Source organism: Euprymna scolopes, chromosome 3 (assembly GCF_053919585.1).
Source record: "Euprymna scolopes isolate OS-2025 chromosome 3, ASM5391958v1, whole genome shotgun sequence".
Lineage (NCBI taxonomy): Eukaryota > Metazoa > Mollusca > Cephalopoda > Sepiida > Sepiolidae > Euprymna > Euprymna scolopes.
Genome location: NC_136484.1, coordinates 29,685,954 through 29,708,828, shown reverse-complemented (window position 1 = coordinate 29,708,828; position 22,875 = coordinate 29,685,954). Strand labels below are relative to the sequence as shown.

The following is a 22,875-nucleotide window of genomic DNA, read 5'->3' as shown; positions in this document are numbered from 1 at the left end:
TTAATTTTGGAACCCTCTGCACTGATCCCCCCTTCCCCAGAAAAATCGGAATCCTAACTTCAAAAGGAAAACAAAGAAATAAACACTATCACACAAATTCGAAAAAAAGAAATAATTTAAAAAAATGTTGTTCAGAATCGACGTAGTAATTATGATTGTTTTTGCACTACAAAACAGGTGCTGTCAAATGTGGATGTTGGGACATGTTGAAAGAAATAAATTGTAAGATTAATAACATCTTTGAATTTGGAATGTAGCTGTTTTATATATATATATATATATATATATATATATAAATTAAAATAAGATTAAAAAAAAAAAATCCAACGATATGATGAAAACAGAGGTGGAAAGACCTAAAAACTTGATGACGTTTCGCCCATTTAGTACGAGCTTTTTCAAAAGTAAAAATGTAAAATGCTCAATGAGTGAGCATTTTACATTTTTACTCTTGAAAAAGCCTTCACTAAACGGGCGAAACGTCGAGTTTTTAGGTCTTTTCACCTCCGTTTTTATAACTAAAAAGCTGATTGGCTAACAAGAAAATTCAATACCATGAGTTTATATAAAAACGTGTAATAGCCACAACTTTTCACATAAGCCTGACGAATTCTTACAAGGATGAAGTGCATAATATTCTGTGTAGCTTAAATTGTCATAACTTTCATAACTTACTATATATATAAATAAATATCTTATTTATTGAAATAGGTGGAAGAGGAGCTATGGTCATTTTAATAAAACCCTCATTTGCAAATTTGATGCCCATTTCTATTTAAATGAACGATGTTCAACTTTGAGTTATATTTCTATTGAGCACACAAGTGTCACGCAAGTTATTACTGTGTTTGCGGCTAACTTAGCAGACATCTGCATAGCAATTATCTATTGTTCTGACTGCACGTATCTATTTTCATCCATGAATTTTCAGTTCTAAGTATACATTTGCAGATATTGATTACATTCATCGATGAATCCAATGAATAGATTTTGGATAATCCTATTAATAACGCATCATCCTTCACTGTTATTCATTGTCACTATTTTGTGAGTGCAATTACTTGTCCCAAGAAGCTGTTTTTTTTTTTATTTTTTTATTTTTTTATCGTGAAATCCATCCAACCACATATGATGTAGTCAGGCAGCATTCGTTTAATTCAGACATATTTTGTTGGATAAGGCGGGATTGCAGAATCGAAGGTAATCAGAGACCTAAGAATGATAAGAATGAAATTTTTTTTTTTTTAACCTTTGAAGAATTGACAGTCTGAATGTTCGAAGAATTTTAAAAAAAGTAAAATTCAGATATTTTGGAATTTTCAAGTTTGTGCCAATCACACTTCAGCTTTTATACTCTGAAACCGTGGAATAAGAGAATTTGTATTTGCAGATTATTATTTCCAAAATTCTAAAACTTGTCAGAGTTTAAGATTAATGACTGAAATATATATATATTTTTTTCAATTAATTTTTTAGTTATATCCCAAAAGAATTGTAAACTATATGCATCAAATATGACGACAAACACGAGGTCGTTTTAATATAAAAAAAAAAAAAATTTGACCTAATTCAGCTTTAATCACACATCAACGTGATTAAGTAATGATTTTGTAGATTTACAAGTATTATTGAACATTGGAGGGTGAGAAACTGACATAATTAATTTTAAGGTTATTTTAATTGGATGTGAATTGTTTCCAAGAATTTATTAACACACATATATAAAAGCGAAAATATATGTGTGTATGTATGTTCGCTTTTCCTCGATGTCCACGAAAGGCTTCTTTCACAGAAGCGCTTGCTCGCTTCACAACTTCTTAAAACTTTTTATATCATCTATAAATTGTAATATCTCAGAATTACCCACGGAGCTCGCCTGTCTATTTAATTTTATTGACTTTCAAACGTTAATTATTCCACATTTCCCGCATCGGCACGCGTTACATTCAGTTTTCGGTATAAAAAAAAGCGAAACTCGACTCTAATCACAGGCCGAAAGCCAGTTTGTTCAATGTCGACTTTGTCATATCAGACTGTAGCTTTCATTTCGCTCCTCCTAATAAACAGAGAGCGGGTTTTTAAAAACAAACAAACCGATTGATTCAAAACTGTCCCGCACAAAATAACTGCTGGATACCTATCGCCGTCACGTCAATCAAAAACCCGCACCTGTTTTTTTTTTTTAAAACACTTTATTATTTTCCAACTGCGCGTCGTCAACGCTTCAGGTTTTTTTCACATACCCCGAAAAACACCTGGGCAACGCCGGGTACCCCTCGCTAGTCTATATATATAAAAGCAAAAATGTGTGTATGTATGTGTGTTTGTATGTCTCGCAAAAACTTTCGACACAGGTCACGGATTTTCACAAGATTGGTATCATTTTAAAGTTCGATCCTTCGCCCCACAAATATCGAAAAATTGGCCCAAAACATTTATTCCTTCACCCTAAAATCATCAGTTTTCTACAGGGAGAGGTCAGCAAAAACCCAGCCTCTCATGACAAGTTTGCTTCTACGCATGCGCAAATGACGTCGAAACATGATTTAGTTTAAATATTAAAAAAAACTATTCAATTTCGTCGACATTGTCTTAGCTCACTTGCTTAGAGGGCGGCCTTATTATCTAAAGGTTTTGGGTTAGAATCGTGGTGTGAGATGTCTTTTTTTTTTCTTTTTGGTTTTTATTTTTCAGATTTTTTAAAGAAGTTTTAGCGTTCGTTTTTCTGTTTTCTTTTTCCATCACATTCGCATTTTCTTTTTTGTTTTTCCGATTTTTACATTTAACATCGTTCGTTTGCCTTACATTAGTTTTTTTTTGGGTGTTTTTTAAAAAAAAATTTAAGTTTTAACATTTTAATATTTAAAAATATTTACTTCGCTTATTCTTATGTTTTGATTACCCCCCCCTCTGCCCGAGCACACACACCTCTAAACACCCGGGCAACGCCGGATACCCTCCTGCTAGTATATATATATATATATAAAAGACAAAACAGCCACGTGCGTTTTTGTATGTCCTTTTTTTTCACCGGGGGTTCTCGGGGGGGGGGATTACTATGTTTTAGAACTTTTTATATACTCCCTAGATTATAATATCTACGATTTGCGGAAGGAGGCTGTAAATATCTTATTTTGATCGACTTTTCTAAAATTAACGCTATTCCATCCTCTTGTGTGTAATACTCGTACAGAAGCATATGGCTTATGAAGGCTTGATTGCTGGCTTGTGTTAATGTTCTGTGGAGATATCAAGTAAACTACTTTAAGTATTGTTAATGTGTTCCTAAAAGAGGTAGAGATTGGCAGTGTTAGTCTAGTGAGGGGGGGGCATGTATTTTATTTATATGGGAACCTATGTACTTTAATTTACGTTTTGTTTTTTTATCAGTAATCTGCATAATTGATTGGATGCTTATTTTGGGGTCAATTTAAATAACCTTTGCATATTCTTTTTATCTGTGTGAATGTCCTGTTTACATGAATATATATAATTTACTAGTTTGGGCTCTCAATTTTTCCTGGGAAGTAATTAGGACCCTATATATGTGCATGCTCCCAGCCACAAACTCCATATTACCATTTTCATTTTTGAAATTAAAAATAAAACATTGTCTTTTTCTTTTTATGTCTATCCTATGTGATGCAAATTTTGATATTATTGTGAAAACTCTATTATGGAAGAATACCAATTGGATTACCCATTTTATTAATGAAAAGCTCTATAATGTTGGGATAGGTCTTTATTTCTAATTGCATTCATGTGTAATTGATAATTTGACAAGAAATCACCAAGATGAGATTGGATAAAAATTTAAATGGTGTCGTGAAATGCCTTGAAAAATGTCTGCCTTATTGAAACTTTGAATTTTCTGTTAACATATCAAGTTTTATAACACCAAAGCAAACTTATATATATATATATATATATATATATATATGAATTAATTTTGAGTATGTGTCCAATTTGCTGATCATTCATTTTTTTATGACTAATAACATATCAAAATTTTCAATTAAAGAATATTCTAGATAGAAATGTGACTTTTGGAAGTTTAATTTTTATTCTGATTTGTGGACGTTTGTTAGAATTTTAGAAAACATGATTAATCTCATCGACACAAAATGTCTGTCATCCATCCAGCACGGCCGTAGCCAAGATTGAACTCATTACACAAGTTTATAGTGTAATTCAAATCTTGTCCATAGCTGAATATTTGATGCTTCGCCAGTGCTATCAAAGGTATTTTTTATCGTGACGCCATCACTAGATAGGGGTGCCTACCACGGCTTGGGTCCCATTTACACTCGAGAGAAGAATAGATCATGCCAGTTTTTCACCCTGGTATTTTACCTAACTGTACATATAGCGTCTCGCCTTCCCAAATGGTCACCCATCTAGTACTGGCAAAGCTCAACATTGCTTAACTTCGGTGATCTGGCGAGAACTGGTGTGTCAACATGACTGTGCCATCTGTCATAGTCAACGAAATAAGCTTAAAAACAGCTGAAAGCTGTTTAATAACACACCACACATCTAAAATGGACTCCCCCCACCCTGGGAGTCACCACTTATCAAGGCCCAAAGGCCACTCGAGGATAAAGGTTAATGGATGTAAGGTGGGTGTGTAGTAATCACTTAGGGTGTAAATTGGGTAGAATTCGATTATTTTTGAGGACGACTTAACAGGAACCTGTTTACATTAGATTTGAAGGCTACCATGTTGTATTCAACCGGGGAGCATACCAGCAGAACAGTGTTCCAAAAGCAGACATTTTTGGGGGGAAAAAGCTTTAATCATGAAATCTGCGTTTATATTCAGGCTTAGATAGTGGGGAAAATCATATATGGTGGTTGTAATTAGTTGAGTATTTATTGTGAAAGTTTGACAAGTGGGAGAACATAGATTGGAGTTCAGACGAGCACTTGCCATGAAAATAGCAATAGAGCAGAGAAAGGCTCGCAACGTCTCTTCTATGGGAAAGAGGTTGCAGGAAAGATAAAAGGGCGTCACCTATTAGGTTTCAAAGCCGGTTTTGAACTCTGTCAAGGCAGGATAGGTGTGCTGAGCAGTTCTTGCCCAGACGTAGCAACAGTACTCCATTTTAGGGTGCACCTGGCTCTTATACAAATAGTGAGTGAGATCTAGAGCAGTAGAGTGATCCAACCATCTTTCCAGTGATTTTTGGCAACAGATTGGACTATTCCATAAATGGTGAATGAGCATGTTGTTCATTAACTTTAGATAAATTTGCTTCCAGTGAATCGTGCACAGCGATGAACAAAACATGTCTTCTGCACAAACAAATTCATGGTGTGCCACATGTCAAGGATCTAACCGGCTGCAGGTGTTATTGCAATTTCTCCGTCTCTGATTCTGGCAATATTTCACTTATAACACGTGAGAGGGAGGAGGAATTAGAGAAAGTGGTGCCATACTCTGAGAGAAAAGTCTGTGCTGGCAACCACAATGTTTGGTGAAACAGACACTTGATAACGGTTGCATTTATTCTTCAAAATGTCTAAATTTATTTTCTTCAAGTGTGATTTCCACTAAAGTAGATACAAGGTAGAAACTCATCACCTGGCTGAAATAATACTTCAAGAAAACAAATTAGATTTTCTACCTACGCAATTACTTTATTAAATCCAATTTCTATCCTTTTCAAGCCTCTATAGTTTTAACTGCTTTTCCCCTTCTATTTCTGAATAATTTTTATATCCAAATATGTTAAATATACTTTGCATCTCTTTAAGCTAATGGTGTTTCATTCTAGTTTACTCTTTAATAAATACTAAAAATGAATATTGCTTGCATTACCTCCCCTGCCAATGTTTTTGTTACTTTTCTCTAATGCATAAGGCCCCATCTTTTTTTTCGTTCCTCTTTTCTTTTTTGTTTCTCTTTTTTGTTTCTCTTTTTTGTTTCTCTTTTTGTTTCTCTTTTTTCCTTTTCTCTTTTTCCTTTTCTCTTTTTTCCTTTTCTCTTTTTTCCTTTTCTCTTTTTACCGTTTCTCTTTTTTACCGTTTCTCTTTTTTACCGTTTCTCTTTTTTACCGTTTCTCTTTTTTACCGTTTCTCTTATTTACCGTTTCTCTTATTTACCGTTTCTCTTATTTACCGTTTCTCTTTTTTACCGTTTCTCTTTTTTACCGTTTCTCTTTTTTACCGTTTCTCTTTTTTACCGTTTCTCTTTTTTACCGTTTCTCTTTTTTACCGTTTCTCTTATTTACCGTTTCTCTTTTTTACCGTTTCTCTTATTTACCGTTTCTCTTTTTTACCGTTTCTCTTTTTTACCGTTTCTCTTATTTACCGTTTCTCTTATTTACCGTTTCTCTTATTTACCGTTTCTCTTATTTACCGTTTCTTTTTTTTTTTACCGTTTCTTTTTTTTTTACCGTTTCTTTTTTTTTTTACCGTTTCTTTTTTTTTTACCGTTTCTTTTTTTTTTACCGTTTCTTTTTTGTTTTACCGTTTCTTTTGTTTTACCGTTTCTTTTGTTTTACCGTTTCTTTTGTTTTACCGTTTCTTTTGTTTTACCGTTTTTTTTTTCCGTTTTTTTTTCCGTTTTTTTTTCCGCCTCTCCCCCCCCCCCGTTTTTTTTTTTCACCCGTTTTTCTTTTTTTCCGTTTTTTTCCGTTTTTCTTTCTTTTTTTCTGTTCCCCCCCCCCGTTTTTTTTTTCCGCTTCATGTTTCTCCACCTCACTCATTTCTAATAAGGTCGTAAGCACACATACTCTTAAAATCATTGTTCATCCTAATGTATTGTGTACCTGTGATAATTTCTTCATAAACTATTCTTTTTTTTACCATATTATCTTAATTTTGCTGCTCTGATTGAAGAAACAAAAAATATGGTAAACCAACTATTTTTGACCTGTTCGTCACTCCTTTATACCATTAGCCATTTCTAGTTTTCTTCTCATAGAATATTTACTTTTAGAAAAGAAAAATCCTTTCATTCCAAAAAGAATATCAAATCTTCAAAGCATCATTCTCTTTCATGTTTAATTTGTATTTCTTATATCTTTCTTTCTTCTTCTTGAAAGAAATATAAGCAATAAAATCATAACTAAATATTATTTTTGTACCTTTCATATCTACAGGCACACCTGTCTTTGAAATTAAGAAAATAGTACAAAAACGTGCAAAACTTATTGGTTAAGTGTTTGATGCATTCTTAATCTATTATTAGATATTTACACATTCAGTTTGAAGTTGTTGGCGGCCATTTTAGTTTGATAATGTGATTTTCTAGAGATATTAGCGATTTTCATCATTGACCTTGGTAATTATCACAGACGTAAATTATCAGATAAAAATGCAAATCCAAATGCATAAAATATATAGTTTGTATTTTTATTGAAAGACAACCAAGATGGAGCAGCTTTACACAGTGCACTAGACATATAACATAATACAATAGTAATAGAAACGCTTAATGCTTAAAGAGTACCTAGGGGAGGGCGCCTGTCTTTGCCCGGTCGTAAAATACGCTTAAATATGATATTTTAATTTGTCCAGATATCGTATATATTACTATTGTCATGATTTCAAAAGTAAAAAAAAAAATATTAGGGTGCCATCAGCTAGAATCAAAACCGAAAGCAAAACTGTAGCATTCAAAGCTGGTGACGTTACCACTGTACCAACGTGACATGTTTATAAACTGATTAAAAATAAACCAAGATGAATGTATAACGATTTTTTTCAATTTTGACCCCTTAAAATCTATTTTAACTGGCTAAAGATCCATAAAAGAACGGTCCTTAAAAAATCCAATCATTTGAGGCCCCCTAGTGCTGCTCTGTGACTTTAAGTTTCAGAGGAGATAGTTTGAAAATATGGCGACAGACATATAGCCTTTTATATATTAGATTAATTGGACAACAATATCTTGTGAAATACGTTACAAACCCACTTGATCTTTTTCCAAATAACTCTTTTGGTAGAGTAACAAATAATCTAATACAAAGTTTCCCAAATTTTAGGACACCATGAAGCCCCTGAGCAGGGCAAAGGTTTTGAGGGGCATTAACAAGATAATTTCTAAAATAAATATGAAAAACTTTAATTTCAAATTATAACACTAACTAATGATAATGTTTACAACCATTTTTTGGTTTTTAATTAATCAAAAAATTGCTGCATTTTTTAATATTTTATTTTTTTTCATGAACCATCCTGAAACCTTTTACACCTGTAGTTATGTATCTTTTTTTCAATAAAAAATATCAATAATTAAATGTCTGCAGCCATTTAATTTTTCCATATAAAACATTTGCTCTTTAAGAATGGACTTCAACACTCATGCAGCTACAGAGCTCTGTGGAGCCCACTTTGGGAAACCTGGTCTAATGGATACTGACACGGACTATGGAATTTGTTCAGTTTAAATCCAATCACATTCTAACATGATTAAAAAAAATGTATAATTACATGTGCTAACCTATAAGTAAAGTAATAACATGTTTAAATAATCATTAATGTTTTTCGGTATTAACTGAAACTATGCTGAAAATCTTTAGTGGATATTATCACCTCTTAGTTTTTCCAAAGGTTTATTTTTAAAATGGTAACTAAAGAGTTGATTTACGTTGTGTGTGCGGTGGGGGGGGGGGGTAGATAACATTTACAAGGATTCAGATAACAGGCTGAAAAAAGATGGCCGCATCACGGGCAGATTTATTTTGGTGTAATATATATTTTTTTTTTTTTTTTTGCATTTTCACTCCAAACAAGGTACAATGCTACTTTGATGTAGGAGGGCTACTATGTGGGACATACTTTGCAGGGATACTATCTAGGGAGTTGAGCAGCAAAATGTTTACATTACACTTGAACTTTAGCATGTCGGTACAGTCAGGGAAGCAGGAATTCGGAAGGGAATTCCAAAGTCTAGCAGTCCTAGAGAAGAAAATATTAGAGTAGAAGGCTATCTGACATCTGGGATCTCTTTGTAGGGGTGAGACTACACCTTATAAATTCATGGCCGCCATCTTTAATATCTCTCTCTCTCTCTCTCTCTCTCTCTCTCTCTCTCTCTCTCTCTCTCAGATCCCATCTGAAAGTAAGTGGTATAACCACATGATGCACACACACGGTGGCACTTTCTTCTTTGCTTATTACATTCAACTCTACTTAACCTGAAAGGAAATTAAAAGTATGGTTGCTAGTTTATCAATTCCAATCGTTTATCTGAATTATTGATGAAAGTCTTGTATGATGTCCCGTTTTCAGAGATAATGGATACCCTCTGATAGATGCTTGTAAGATGGGAGTTTATAGTGAGAGCATTGGTTGCACAATCTCCAGCAGCAGATTTAATGACTGGACATTACTTTATTTAAGTTAACTAATCATCTTGGATTTCTCCTTGACTCTAGACTTAATAATGCCAAGTCAATGGAAATGCAGCTAGAGATTGTGCAACCCATACTCTCGCTATAAACTCCTATCTCGGATGTGTTATTTTAGTTTACCTTATAGACTAGTTGCCCTACTAATGTCTAAATCTACCCTAATCAACCTGACACTATTATTTTACCTGTGAGCAGATTTAGGTTTCCAAAAAGATAGTGACTTTATAGTCAATTTTAAACTTACAGCACCTGATATTTTTTTTTTCAAATTGTCACCCTTGATATTACTGATAAAGATAACTTTGCTCAACTTTTATCTGGAAATAACCAGTGTGTCAATATGATACAACTATAAGATGCATTTCTGTAATGATTCCCATTAAAACCCTCATCTAAGGTCTCCATGAGGAGCACAGTTTTGAGAATATATCGTTGGAAAACTTTGGATTCTATTCTGATAGATGCTGATCGATTATCAACATGGCTAAGAACTTTTGTTTTTACAAAAAAAAAAAAAAAAAAAATTCTGGCACATGTAATAAAAATTAATAAGCTGTTTTAAATGTTACGTAACTTGACCATTGCTGCATAAGAAAACAAAAAACAAATGTAAGGTGATGACTTGAAGCAACAATATAGGCAGCTGTTGTTTCTGAATGCTTTTCTTTTGAACAAGAATCTATTAATTCTTCATAAAAAAAAACTGTACCAATTTCAATACCATCTTATTACTATGAACAGCTGTGTTCTCTTGAGATATGATTTGCGTGTTTGTGTGGATTTCTCGATTCCAAAGCTCTAAGTAAATTTTATGTTGCAAACGAAAGTATTGATTCGCCTCCATTTGTTTCAAGACAATTGATAATCTATGAAAGAGTACCTGAAGCAAGTGTCACACAATCTATAGCTGTACTCTTTACCCAGCATTTCTCGAGTCGAATGATAAAGAAAGATCCAAGAAAATTGGAAGCAATACTCGAGTAAATAAAGAACTGTTATATAAGTTCTCTTTCTTCTGTATTTGTGGTCAAATGAAGGATAGCTTAGTATGCTTTATTTCATCCATAGCTGGGTGAAGAAAAGATGGATTCATACCATGTCCCTAAATTTCTCTATTATATAAAAAGGAACTTTGTATGTGCGAGTTCATTCCCTATGAACTCTGAAATGACTGAGAGGATTTTTTTTTCCCCAAAATTTCACAAGAAGGTACTTGATGTGTGTAGAAGTGTCTTTATGAAGGTTTTGTATTGAAATGCATCTGATAAGTATCGAAAATCAATAATTGAACAAATCATTAAAGAAGGAAGTTCGATTTTGTCCAAAGTTTACGCTTTTATTTAACCTAACATCACAATTGCATTTGAGAAGTTTTATTATCGCACAAGCAGAAGGGCCTGGCATATAAGACCAACAGTAGGTTCTTTTATCAGACAGGAACACATTCAACATGAATGTTTTTGTTTAGAACAAAATTGGACAATAGTTGATATTTGCATTTTAAACTTTAATTCAAGCCATTGTATATAAAAATACTTTTATAAAATCAACAGTAGGTTCTCTACAGTGCAGTGTAAACTACAATGTATTGTGGACTAAATTATTGACGAAGGTCATGTGAAGTTTCTTTCTGATGCACTGCAGTGAGTCCTCAACTTAAGCAGGCAATCAATTGATTTGATTGAAAAATGGGCGATTTCACTGATTTGATGACAAAAAAAAGTATGGTGTGGATCATTTGTTGATTCTCATTCAATCCTGGGCAACGTCGGGTCGCCCTGCTAGTTAGAGATAGAAAGAAGTTATAATTATACAATATTCCTCATCTATTTAGTTCAGTATTTATTATAGAATTTTCTTTGAAAACATCTCAAAGTAAATATTTTCTACTGAAATTTGTCTTTTTTTGTTTTTTAAATCTGAAAAAAAAAATCTTTCATGTCAAAACTCTACACAATTAGTCGAACAATTTCAACGCAAAAATAAATTTATTTTCTTTGCACAAAACCAGTTTTAGATGTTTATGCAAATAGTTTCTGACACGTATATGAAAGGACGCTCAAGTTTTGATGATTTAAAAATAATCCTCCATGAAGACTTCTGTGCACATTCTGAATTCTCTAGTAAGTCGTTGTAGGTATAGATTTCGTATTCTCCATTTAAAGGTGAGTTTTTTGTGTGTTTTTTTTCTCCATTTCCCTTGATATTGCCTGTTAACAATTGAATGTACGGTATGTTTGTATTTTGTTCAATCTTTAGATGTGACTTATGTGTGGAATTACAGTTATACATAAAATTGATGTATTAAACTTGGATGATACTGCCGTTCAGTCTTAAGAAACAATGGATACCTCTTGTTATGGTAGCTGCACGAGTAATTGTAAGGCAAGAGTTGCGCAATCTCCAACCACACCTCTCCTGAATTGGCACTGCTAGAGTCCAGTGGCAAGAAGTGCTAGACGACCGGAAACAATGCTGAGATAAGCAGAGAGCACATACAGTACCTGGCATTCCCAAATGGTCACCCATTTTAGTACTGAACAGGTTCAAAATTGCTTAACTTCAGTGATCTTATGGGAACTTGTGTGTCAACGTGATTATGCCGTATATAAACTTGGATGATGGCAGAATATATTTTCTACTAAATGTCATTTGGATTAATAACAGATTCAGAAACAATATGTAGTCTTTGTAGTTTGAGTACTGAATCGTAAAGAATCGTTGCTCGTCCATCCAAGATAACCTTAGATTATTTGCAACAATTTTGCTGCCAGTTTTTTTTAGCTTATGATAATTTTAAAAAGCTTTAAGACTATATCTTCAGGCTAGCTATTTTGTGAAGTATATTTATTCTATTTTTAAAGGTAAATTATCGTCTGAATAAGATACAAAAAACAACAAAAAAACCATTGTGAAAAGTTCTAAATTTTTAAACCTTTCTATATATTTTTTAATGTATTTTGAGTAATCTTCATTTGTACAAAAATTAAAGATGTCTTCTGTTTTTCAAACTTTCTCTAATCATTTGTGTAGGAGCAATACATGCATACATACATATTTCTGCGGATATTGTTGTTTTTTTTTGTTTTTGTTTTTTTCAATTATATTTCGCCTTTTATTTATACCAATCCTTAATTTATGAAGCTCAATGTAATTACAGAGCATATAACAAATAAATGACAAAAGACTATATTCCAAATTTCATGATGTTGACCAGTCTACGATTATTCCTTCAATAATGTTGACAGCACCTTATATATATATATATATATATATATATATATATATATATAAGTAAATGGTAATTTGTTTGAAGCATTGCTGGTAAAGGAATATATAGAAGTTTTAAAAAGCCAAGAGCTATGCAGGAAGGACCAGAGCCACAAGAGGAAAGAAAGGAAAAACAAACAAATATGTTTGAGTAGAGAAATGTCTAATTATTTATTCATTTATCACTCCTCTCATTACATAATTATTTGCAACCAAGTTACTGGAATGTCTGGTGTATATAAAGTCTGTTGGTGATATGGAGCTTCATATACACTAGAAATTCCAGTAACTTGGTTGCAAATAATTATGTAATGAGAGGAGTGATTTCCTTTCTTTCCTCTTGTGGCTCTTGTCCTTTCTGCATTGCTCTTGGCTTTTTTAAAACTCCCATATATATATATATATATATATATATATATAAGCAAAATACGACACAGATTAAAGATCAGGTGAAATATCCTGATGGCAATAATACACTGGAAGATATCATACTCCTTCCGATAATGGACTGCCCAGGTTGTATGAAATTCCTTCTCCTATAATTATTATTCACCACCCAAAAAAGTTTTTTTGATATGTGCTGAAAAGCAAAATACGTGTTTATTTACGACTGGACATTTTGCTAACCGCATTTCATTTTCTCTGATGATGAGCCATTATTGAAAATCCATGGATTAAAGAAATTAACATAACTCCCCTTATGCCAAACAATAAATTCTTAATTTGAATATAGTCTTTATATTTTGATTTTCAGAATTTAACTTTAACCACTAAACTTATATATATATATATATATAAATAATATTCCAATCTTTTTGTTTGTGTTAGTTTCTTCCAAACTCTGAGAAAGAACATGGCACATTTGTCCGTACCAAACTTCATTTCAGTACGTTTGGAGAAAGAATGTACAATCTGAAAGAGTTGACTTAAGTCGGTCCCCGGACTTGCATGAGGCGGGTGGTTGACGATTTTGGTTGAGTCTTGTTGACATCCTTAACTTAGGTTGTTGGCATTTTGGCATTTATTAAATAACTTATTGGTTTGCTAAGCAAAAGCGTAAATGAGATATGTTATCTTCTTGAAAGATTACTCTTCAGATCTTGAAAATAAGGAATTGTTATTGCTCCATTGCCCAATGCCGTGATTGTTTGCCACATTTTCTTATGGCCAGCCATGGTTTTCTTGATTACCGAATGGATCTTATATAATTCAAATTGTAATAGCCACGATTTGGGCTCACTATCATGTTTTTTTTTTTTTTTTTGCTTATCTATACATGCCATTGCCTCTTCCTACAGCCTTCAAGTATGGTCTTGTTAATTAACAACTGGTCCTTGGTGTTAAGACACTTTCCTCCTGCAAACTTTTCCCATTTCAATGTCATCATAACATGTGATACATGATTTTTTTTTCAAATGATTATACATGTGACAAACACATTTTTTTTTTATGTTTTGCCGTTTTTTGTTTGTTTTTTGTTTGTTTGTTTTGTTCAGTAAACTTTAAATCTTCATTTTTTTCTGAAAACGTTCATTGGTCTGAACGAAAGTGGTAAATCTCGTTTTTATTTTTTTTTATTTTTACTTTTTTTTCCCCCCCTGCTTTTAATTGTTCATTTCATCATTTAATCTTTAAACCTCATATTCATATTAGTATTGGGACGATTAATCGGAATTGGGAATCAGAAAAATCAAACTTCCAGGGGTATTAGAATTGGAAAAATATATGCCTATTTGCTGATGCTAAAAACGATTCTTATAATTGTCTTTTTTATTTGATTCTGTTTAAAGCAAAATCTTCCATTGCTTGACGCAATTTTTTTTTTTTTTAATCCGAAACAAGCAAACTTCTACTTAAGTTGCTAAAGCCTCCTATGGATTTGAGTTCTGTTTTATTTTTATTATATTTTTGTTTGTCAAAATCTTTTTAGTAAGAAAAATCTGATTTCTGCCAAAGAGCTACAGTCTAACATCATTTTTTCTTTTTTTCATTGCGATTTGGCTGGAGTTTATTTCTCTTTATCTTTTTCGCCCTCTCTCACTTTGTTTCTTTCCCGTTTTTCTCTTCACTTCTTTCCTTCCTTAGTCCCCCTTTATAACACTTCTTTTTAAAAAACGTTAATTTTGCGGTGAAAGCTAAGACTTTTCACACGATCCATGAGTGTAGAAGACTTTTGCTTCATCAAATAATGACTTCCTGTTTCCCCCTCCCCCATATAAGCACTCTATGTCTATTCTTTAATTTTGATTTTCTTGTTTACCAGGATTGATTTCACTAAACATTTCTCAAATTATTTTGAATGTTTTTTTTGTTTTTTTTTTATCACATCATTCAAACTGTTTTTAGTTGCTGTTTTGTTTGTGCTACCCTTCTTCTCGCTTTACACACACCTTAAGAAATTCATCTCAATTTCAGCTTTTTTTTTTCTTGTCCTTGACTGGTCACATTTTAGTTTTAGTTGCCCTATCATCTGCATAATCAAAAGTTAGAATGGAGCTTATTTTGCTTCCAATTTTTTTTTTTTATATACAAAGGAGTCGCCACTTATCAAGGTGCAGAGGCCATTCAATGTCTTAATGAATGATTACTTAAAGGGAGGGCTCATGAAGAACTTGTTTATGCTGGACTTGAAGACAATCATATTGTAGTCAACTGGAAAGCAGGGAAACGGAAGAGTTCCACAGGCATGCAGTTCTAAGAAAGAAGCTTTGTTCAAGGATTCTATATTTAGGTTTAGGCACAGATAATGATTGGGGGAAATTATTGATAGTAATTTCAGCTAGATGAGTGTTTTTTGTAAAAGTTTGGCAAGAGGGGACCCTAGATCGGAACTCAGACGATCACTTGCCATGTAAATAGCGATAGAGCATAGACAGGCTTGCAACGTCTCTTCTAGAGGAAAAAGGTTAAAGGGAAGAGAAAAGGGCATCATCCGCTAGACTACAAAGTCTATTTTTAACTTTGAAAAGGCAGAATAAGTGGCTTCTAGCAGCTCCTGCCCAGATGTGGCAACAGTACTCCATCCTAGAACATACTTGGTTTTTATATAGGTAGAGAATTGCATCAGCAGTGAGATATCTACTGGAGCGATTATATGATCCCACCATCTTTCCAGTAATCTTGGAAACGGATTTGATGTACGTGTTCCATTTCAGATCAGTAGTAAAGGTTAGACCCAGAAGCTTGTCAAAACATGGAGCCTCCCCAAACTGCTAATTTTGCTCTCATTCTGTTCTATCAGTTTGGATACAGTGCTATTCACACAGTAGTCCGTATTAAAGCCTTTCATGTCTCTAGAATTGAGGACCTCCCACGATATTCTCAGCATGATAGTCAAAGATTTTTAAATTGGCAATGGAAAGACACTTTGACTCTAAATCTCTTAAATTTTTAGCCATGATTGTAGATTTAACTTATTGTTATCGTCCAATAATGACTAATTTGAAAGGCAACAAAAAAGCTTGAGTAAAATCAAGTATGCATCAGTAAAATAGTAAAGTAAAATTCATTCAATGTTTGTAAAAATAACACGAAACACCTGAATAAACTGCAGAAACTTTGTTTATCTCTCAGTTTTTACCAATTTTGTTAGTCAAAGTTTGAGTTTCTTATCTGAAGAAAACTAGTGTATACAATTCTTTTTTTTTTTGTTTTGTAGTGGGAGGGAGGTCCAAACTGTAGAGGAAAGTAAAAGAACGTAGCAATGTTGATGACGGATAATGTTACCGATTTCTAAAGTATGGAATCACTCGTGATTAGTTCAGTCAGCATTTATTATATATATTACTAGCAAAGTCCCGACCTTAACCTTTGAAAATGATGTGCACCATCCCTAGATGGGGGACCATCATCATACCAGGTTTCAGCTCATGATCGGTCCAGTAGTGTGGGCTGGAGATATATATATATATATATATATATGCTATTGTTAAAGAACAGTCCCCTGTTCTTGTGAGTAAATATGAGATGGGATAGCCGAGGATTCGAACTTGCGAAGCTAGATTTGGAATTGAGAATTCTGATCATAAGTTAAAATAAATAATACAGAATGTTATTGAAAATTGAATGTAGAATTACCATTGTTTAGTTCACATAAAATAGTTAGATATCTGTTTATTGAAAAAGGAATGTAATGATGTAATTTTGTTTCTGTTAAATTAAAATAAGGAATTTAAAAACGGACAATGGAAAATATTAAACATATTTGTAAAGTGAGTTAGGAAAATTAGGTTAGAGGAAGCATGTCAGGTCACGAGTATGATATGCACATGTTGAGCATGCAATGACGTCATGAGTTCTCAATATAGAGAGCTTTAGTTAGAGAAGTCAGTCAGTCAGGGGAGAAGAGAGAAGTCAGGAGTCAGAGACAGAGCTGACATAGAACCTTGGAAGCGAAGGGGAGAAGAAAGAATCATGTAAAGACTTGAATTCCTTAATGCAAAGCCATTGACCGGTCGAAAATGGAATAAACGAATGTCATCTTTTTGTATCTGCGTCTTCGTGTTATGTTATTCAACAACAGAAAAGGTATTGTTAATTTATATTATAAGAACTTTGTGAAAATCATCATCTCAAAAATAGGTAAATAAATATGTGTCAATGTTATAGAAACACTCCCATTCACAGAAGTGTATAAATGTCAAGCGCACTATCTCTCAGTGTATCAATATATCAAATCTCTCATTGTGTATTATATGCCGTCGGCTCTCCTGTATTAACATGTACCCTGTCTCTTTATATACACAGAACTGTCTCTTTATATATACACGATATATCTGTACACATGAACACTCTAGACTCTCTGTCTAACACGAACAACAACAAAGATATGTCATCCCTTCTTCTGATATAACCCCTATGTAACACTATGACCTTGAAAAATGGTGTGCACTATCCCTAGGTAGGGGACCATACACATGCTAGATTTGGTCATGATCGGTACTGTGGTGATGTTGGCTGTAGGAGAGTTCTGTGTGTATGTATGTTTATATATATATATACACACACACACACACACACACACACGAACACTATTACTTTATATATAGATTAAATATATCATCTTGTTTTAAGTTGATATTGGTTGATTGTTTCCTTTTTATTTTTTTACAAAGATTACAAAATCAAAGGATTTTAAAGTCTGAATTCATTACAGTGTTATAATTCTCTCTCTCTTGTTTTCCCTTCCTTCCCCCTCTGTATCTTCCTCTCTCTTGTGATTTGATGATTGACGTCACCTTTTTGTGACGTCACTCACTGTGCACAGTTATCTTTCATTTGTTTTAATGATGTCCTTTAGTGATATGTTATGACGACACCAACTGTGCACGGTTATCTCTCATCTCTGTTTTAATGGACGATGTCACTCTCTTGTGACAAGCAAACAAGATACTTAGATTAAGAATCTTCATAGTATACTAGAACCTCGTTTACACAATTTGCCCATAAATAAGATGAGTTGCTTAAATTATTTATTTTATGAGGGTGGAGTTCACTTTAGCCATTATTCCGGGCCAATCCAGGTCGATACAACTTATATATATATATTCCAGCACATCTGATTGAACACGACAGTTATTCTTTTTACCGATTTTTCTAGAAACCATCCTGCACCCACCTTTATAACCAACAATAATAAGAAAATAAAACTAAATACACCATCCTCAAAAGAAAAAGAAAACTGTAACAACAATCGCTCCTGATATTAATCTGATGCACTGATAGAAAGCGCTTGAAGAATATGGCTGAACAACAACTTTTGGGTGCCATTTTATACAACATGCCAGCTGAAATAAAAAAGACCGCTCGGCGAATGGAAAAGATATTCAGAAAAATCGGAAAAGAATAACTCTGTCGTGTTCAATCAGACGTGCTTGACTAATGACCTGCTTCCAAAATATACAAATAGAGAAGGAGAGATTAGTTGAGTGGAACTAACATAGTATCCAGCAATAAAGACAGGAAAGAAAATATCTTAAAATTGATATGAAATGTCCAACTCGTATTTAGGAAGCTCTTTTCAATTACGTAGAACTCCATTGCTTTTTCAGATAGATAATAATGATTGGTATTTTTTTTTATTTACGAATGTGGTTTAAAGTAAATCTCACTTTCTAGAATTCATTTGTTTTTTGTTTTTTTTTTTTGTTTTTTTAATTCTAAAGCTGAACAAATTGATATAAAAACAACTGAAAAAGGAAGTTTCTGAAGAATATTTTAAAGAGTTGTCACAGCATTCTCTATCATTTACTTTTTTCTTTGTTTACAAGTTAGATATTGAGATCAAAGGAATCTACCACATAATAATATATGTTAAATCTTGTGAATTCTTTGAGTTTCTGGCCACAATAAAGCAGAATTGATTTCAATAGCTTTTTCTTTGTGGAATGTCAGTGTTTCACACCTACCCAGTTTTTCATTTAGATGTTTCTTTTTTATTGAGACGAAGGCGGACAAGATGCGCCTAATTAATACCGTGATAATCCATGAAATTTTCTATGCAAGAATTAAAAGATCTATTGTAACTATTTAGCAAGTAATACTATTTGGGGAAATGTATTAACCTCCAATCTTTCCACATCGATGGTTAAAAATAGCAAATTATGTTCAATTTACTTGGTTTGTGTTTTTTTACATTAATTACTATAAAAGGGTTGATATACCGTAAAGCAGTATAACTAAACGTTATTAAGTGAAAACAAATTCAGATTTGTCCATAGCTAATGGGAGAATAGTGAATGCAGATCATCTCGAATATAATTTGTACTTATCTTAGTTCCATTTATTAAAACACTAGCCTGGGTGCCTGACGTTGCCCGAGTGTTTGGAGTTGTGTGTTGAGCAAAAAAAAAAAAAAAAAAAGTCGAATCCATGATGCGAAGGCGGAAAAGAAAGTGGAGGTGTTTAAGGGTGTTGGTTGAGAAAAAAAAAGTGATAGTAGGCAGGCAGGTAGGCTCAAACCCATACCGTGAAGGCAGAAAAAGAAAGTGTGTGTGGGTGGGGGAGTGATGTTAGCTGTTGTGACCATTGCTAAACCGGAAGTGACGTAAGTTTAAATCAAGTCTAGACAATCAAAAAAAGCCGATGAGTTGCGAAAATATTGGCAAAAAAAGCGACCCCTCCCTATAGAAAAGTACCCAGTGGAGGGTGAATGAATTAATGTTTTTGGCCAATTTTTCGATTTGTCGTCTGAAGGGTCGAGCTTGAAAATGATACCGATTTTGTGAAAATTTGTCGCCTATGTCGAAAGTTTTAGGCAGACATGCACACATACATACATTTAAACAAACAGGTGAGATCTATATAATAGATGTAATATATATTAATCATCCTCAGGCACATGTTTCGCTGTGTGACGAGATATGGCAAGTGTTTTTACACTGATATACGAAAACCAATCTGTAAATAACTATCAGGAATCTTGCCTGTCTGCTACTGCTCTTGCCCTTAAGAGTAAAAGATTATCGTGCTTTGTCTTTGTTCACATTCAGTGATGCCAGTCACTTCAAAAACTCTTATCTATATACAAATAAAAGTGAGAATGTGTGTGTGGGAGGAGGAGGAGGAGGAGGAGGAGCAATTCTCAAGAAATTTTTGATCTACTGACTTGAAATTTGGTATACAGGATAATCAGACATGGAAAACTTTTTAATCTGTTTTCATCCAGAAAATTATGCTGCTAAGGAGTCAAAATTGAGAAATTGGTACATGTGGGGGAGGATCGGTGGATTTTTATCTGTTTGCTAACCGTTCCACAAATGCGCATGCGTGAGTAGTTCACATGACATTTATTATGTTAAAAATATGTAGGTTTGAAAATAATTTTAAAGATAGTGTCAAGCTGGTCTAATGATTATTGTACTTGACTCACTGTCTTTTGGTTTTGGTTTCGATCTCAGCCCGAGTATTTATTTATTTATTTATTTTTTTACTTACAAGAATTGAACTGTTTAGAAAACATAATACTGACATGCGGAGGTCTCGGTTTCTGTATGAATTAAAATATAATATTTATGCATGTCTTATGACCGGACAAGGCCAGGCGGTCTGCTAGTTGTATGTAAAAATAAGTAATGTTTTGCATTAGATGAAGGCATTTATTTCCTTAACATAAAAAGCTCAACCCATTAGTGTTGATGATATATATTCGTCTATAAAAAAGTGAAGCCAGTCTATTTCTTGAATTTTGTCATCAATAGTTTTGATCCTACTAAAACAATATTTAATTTTGACTAGCCATTTTATTTCATTGAATATTGGTTCATATTTGTAAGAACAATAGCATTTAATTCAAGTTAATTTCTTTCAAAAATCTATATAATTATAAAACTCAAATAACCTTGTAACGGGTGTTGTAACCCAACATCCGGTTTATGACTTCCGGTTGCACATGCATACATAAACATAAACCCATCACAGCATAAACAAATAAACACAAATCACTGGACCAGTTTCATTCGAACAAACGGACGTCCTTAGAAAAGCGAATGTTAAATTTATTGAATAAAAAACTTCAAAATATAGGAAGCAAACGCAAAACGTGATTACAAATAATACGTATAATCATCGACATGTTTCATACATACAATATTATACTAAATAATCAACGCGACAATAAAACGTATTGTTTTACTGTATACGTTTTCAGCATACCAATTTTTTTTTTTTTTTTTTCGCGTTTAAATTAAAAGATATATCAAAATTAGAATTTAACTTTAAGTATTATGGTATCTGTTCAGTACACATTTACCTATAAGTATGGCAAACCACTTATAATTCAATGGCTGTAATTTTTTTTTTTTTTTTTTTTTTTTCAAAAAAAAAAATTATGAACAGAACGACTCACAGAAATCTATATTCTTTTTTTTATTTTAATATACTTTCATAGAAATGTTTCTGTTATGTAACAAACCGCTGTTTTCTTTACGTCACAAGTGTCACGCTCATACATTAATTCGATAGCTAATATCACATACTGACTCAACGGGTCACGGGTAGTCTAATATTTTATAAAACTGGAAATGTTTTCCAAATGACTGCCTTCTTTGCTATCAGCTGTGAATGTAAATTAAAATGAATGTTATTTTTTTTTATCAACAGCAGCTTTAATAATAGTGAATAGTAATACTTTCTTTTCTTAGCAATAAACAATACTTAAATATATTTTATTTTTGAGATAAAAACGGGTGTAATAAATTAGCGCATCTCTGTAATTTCGCTGCTGTATCTGATTACATCATATTTCTTTTTAAGTGCTGCTTACAAAAGATTACTGCGTATCAGGCTTTTTAGCTGATTTAAAGAAAAAAATGTTCTTGAAAATATTGTTCAGTAAAAAAAAAAAAATCTTCATTACTTTGCCAATATAAATAAGCAACTCATAACTTTTACATAGTGACCCATATCCAAGAAATATTTCTACAAAGCTTATACTAATTCTTTTGTTTGTTTTCATAAGCGTCAAGTCCATATTTCTAAATTGTAAGCAATATTTCAGTTTTCAAAATAGTAATCACATCTTCAATGTACTTAAAATAAATACAAAAAAAAAAGGGCGTTGATTCAACCATAGGATTTAGGTTGTAACATAAAATAGGACCAAATAAAACTAGAGTACCATATATTTCGAAGACTGGCCGTCAGATAAGACGCGGTACAAAATTGGAACAAATTTTCATAAATTTATCATATATCGGTTGTATAAGACAACTGCTAAATCACGAAACCATGTTTGTTTAGCCTAGGCTAGAGATTGCAACACCCGTTTTCTTTAAATGATTTTTTTAACTTTAAAAATCGTTTTATATGCTGAAGTATTCGGTAATAAGGACTTTTTTCACCCCAAAGAGAACTCAATCACCAAACTAAAATATATTTTAACATGTATTTTATGTTATTAAAAGGATATAGGGAAAATGTCATATGAAAACAAAACTTGATAAGCCCACATTTGGTATATCAATATAATTTAAATGGTATTATACTTTGTTTCTTAGATTTTTTAACCAATTTTTTAGTAGGGCAAAACTTTTACCCATGAAAAAAGATTTTTTTTTTTTTCCTGTTGAGTATTTTCTGCAACCAATTTTTTGTTTCTATCCAACAAATTTAATACTGATGATCAACTATTTACGAACTGTCAGATTTAGTGAAAGCCAAATTGGTACAGTTTCATTTGATTACAACTTTTTTCACTAGTATGCATAACTATAAGGCAGTATCATCAAATTTAGAAATGGTTAAA

At 32.7% G+C, this 22,875-nt stretch overlaps 1 protein-coding gene and 1 pseudogene across 2 annotated transcripts in view; one reads left to right on the top strand and one right to left on the bottom strand.

Annotated features, from left to right (window-relative positions):
- The window catches only part of LOC145254471 (neurocalcin homolog), a 537,803-nt gene that overhangs the window by 221,892 nt on the left and 293,036 nt on the right, over positions 1-22,875 (top strand). The gene's annotated exons all lie outside the window — the stretch shown is intronic.
- Positions 11,855-11,972, bottom strand: LOC145263755 (5S ribosomal RNA; annotated as a pseudogene).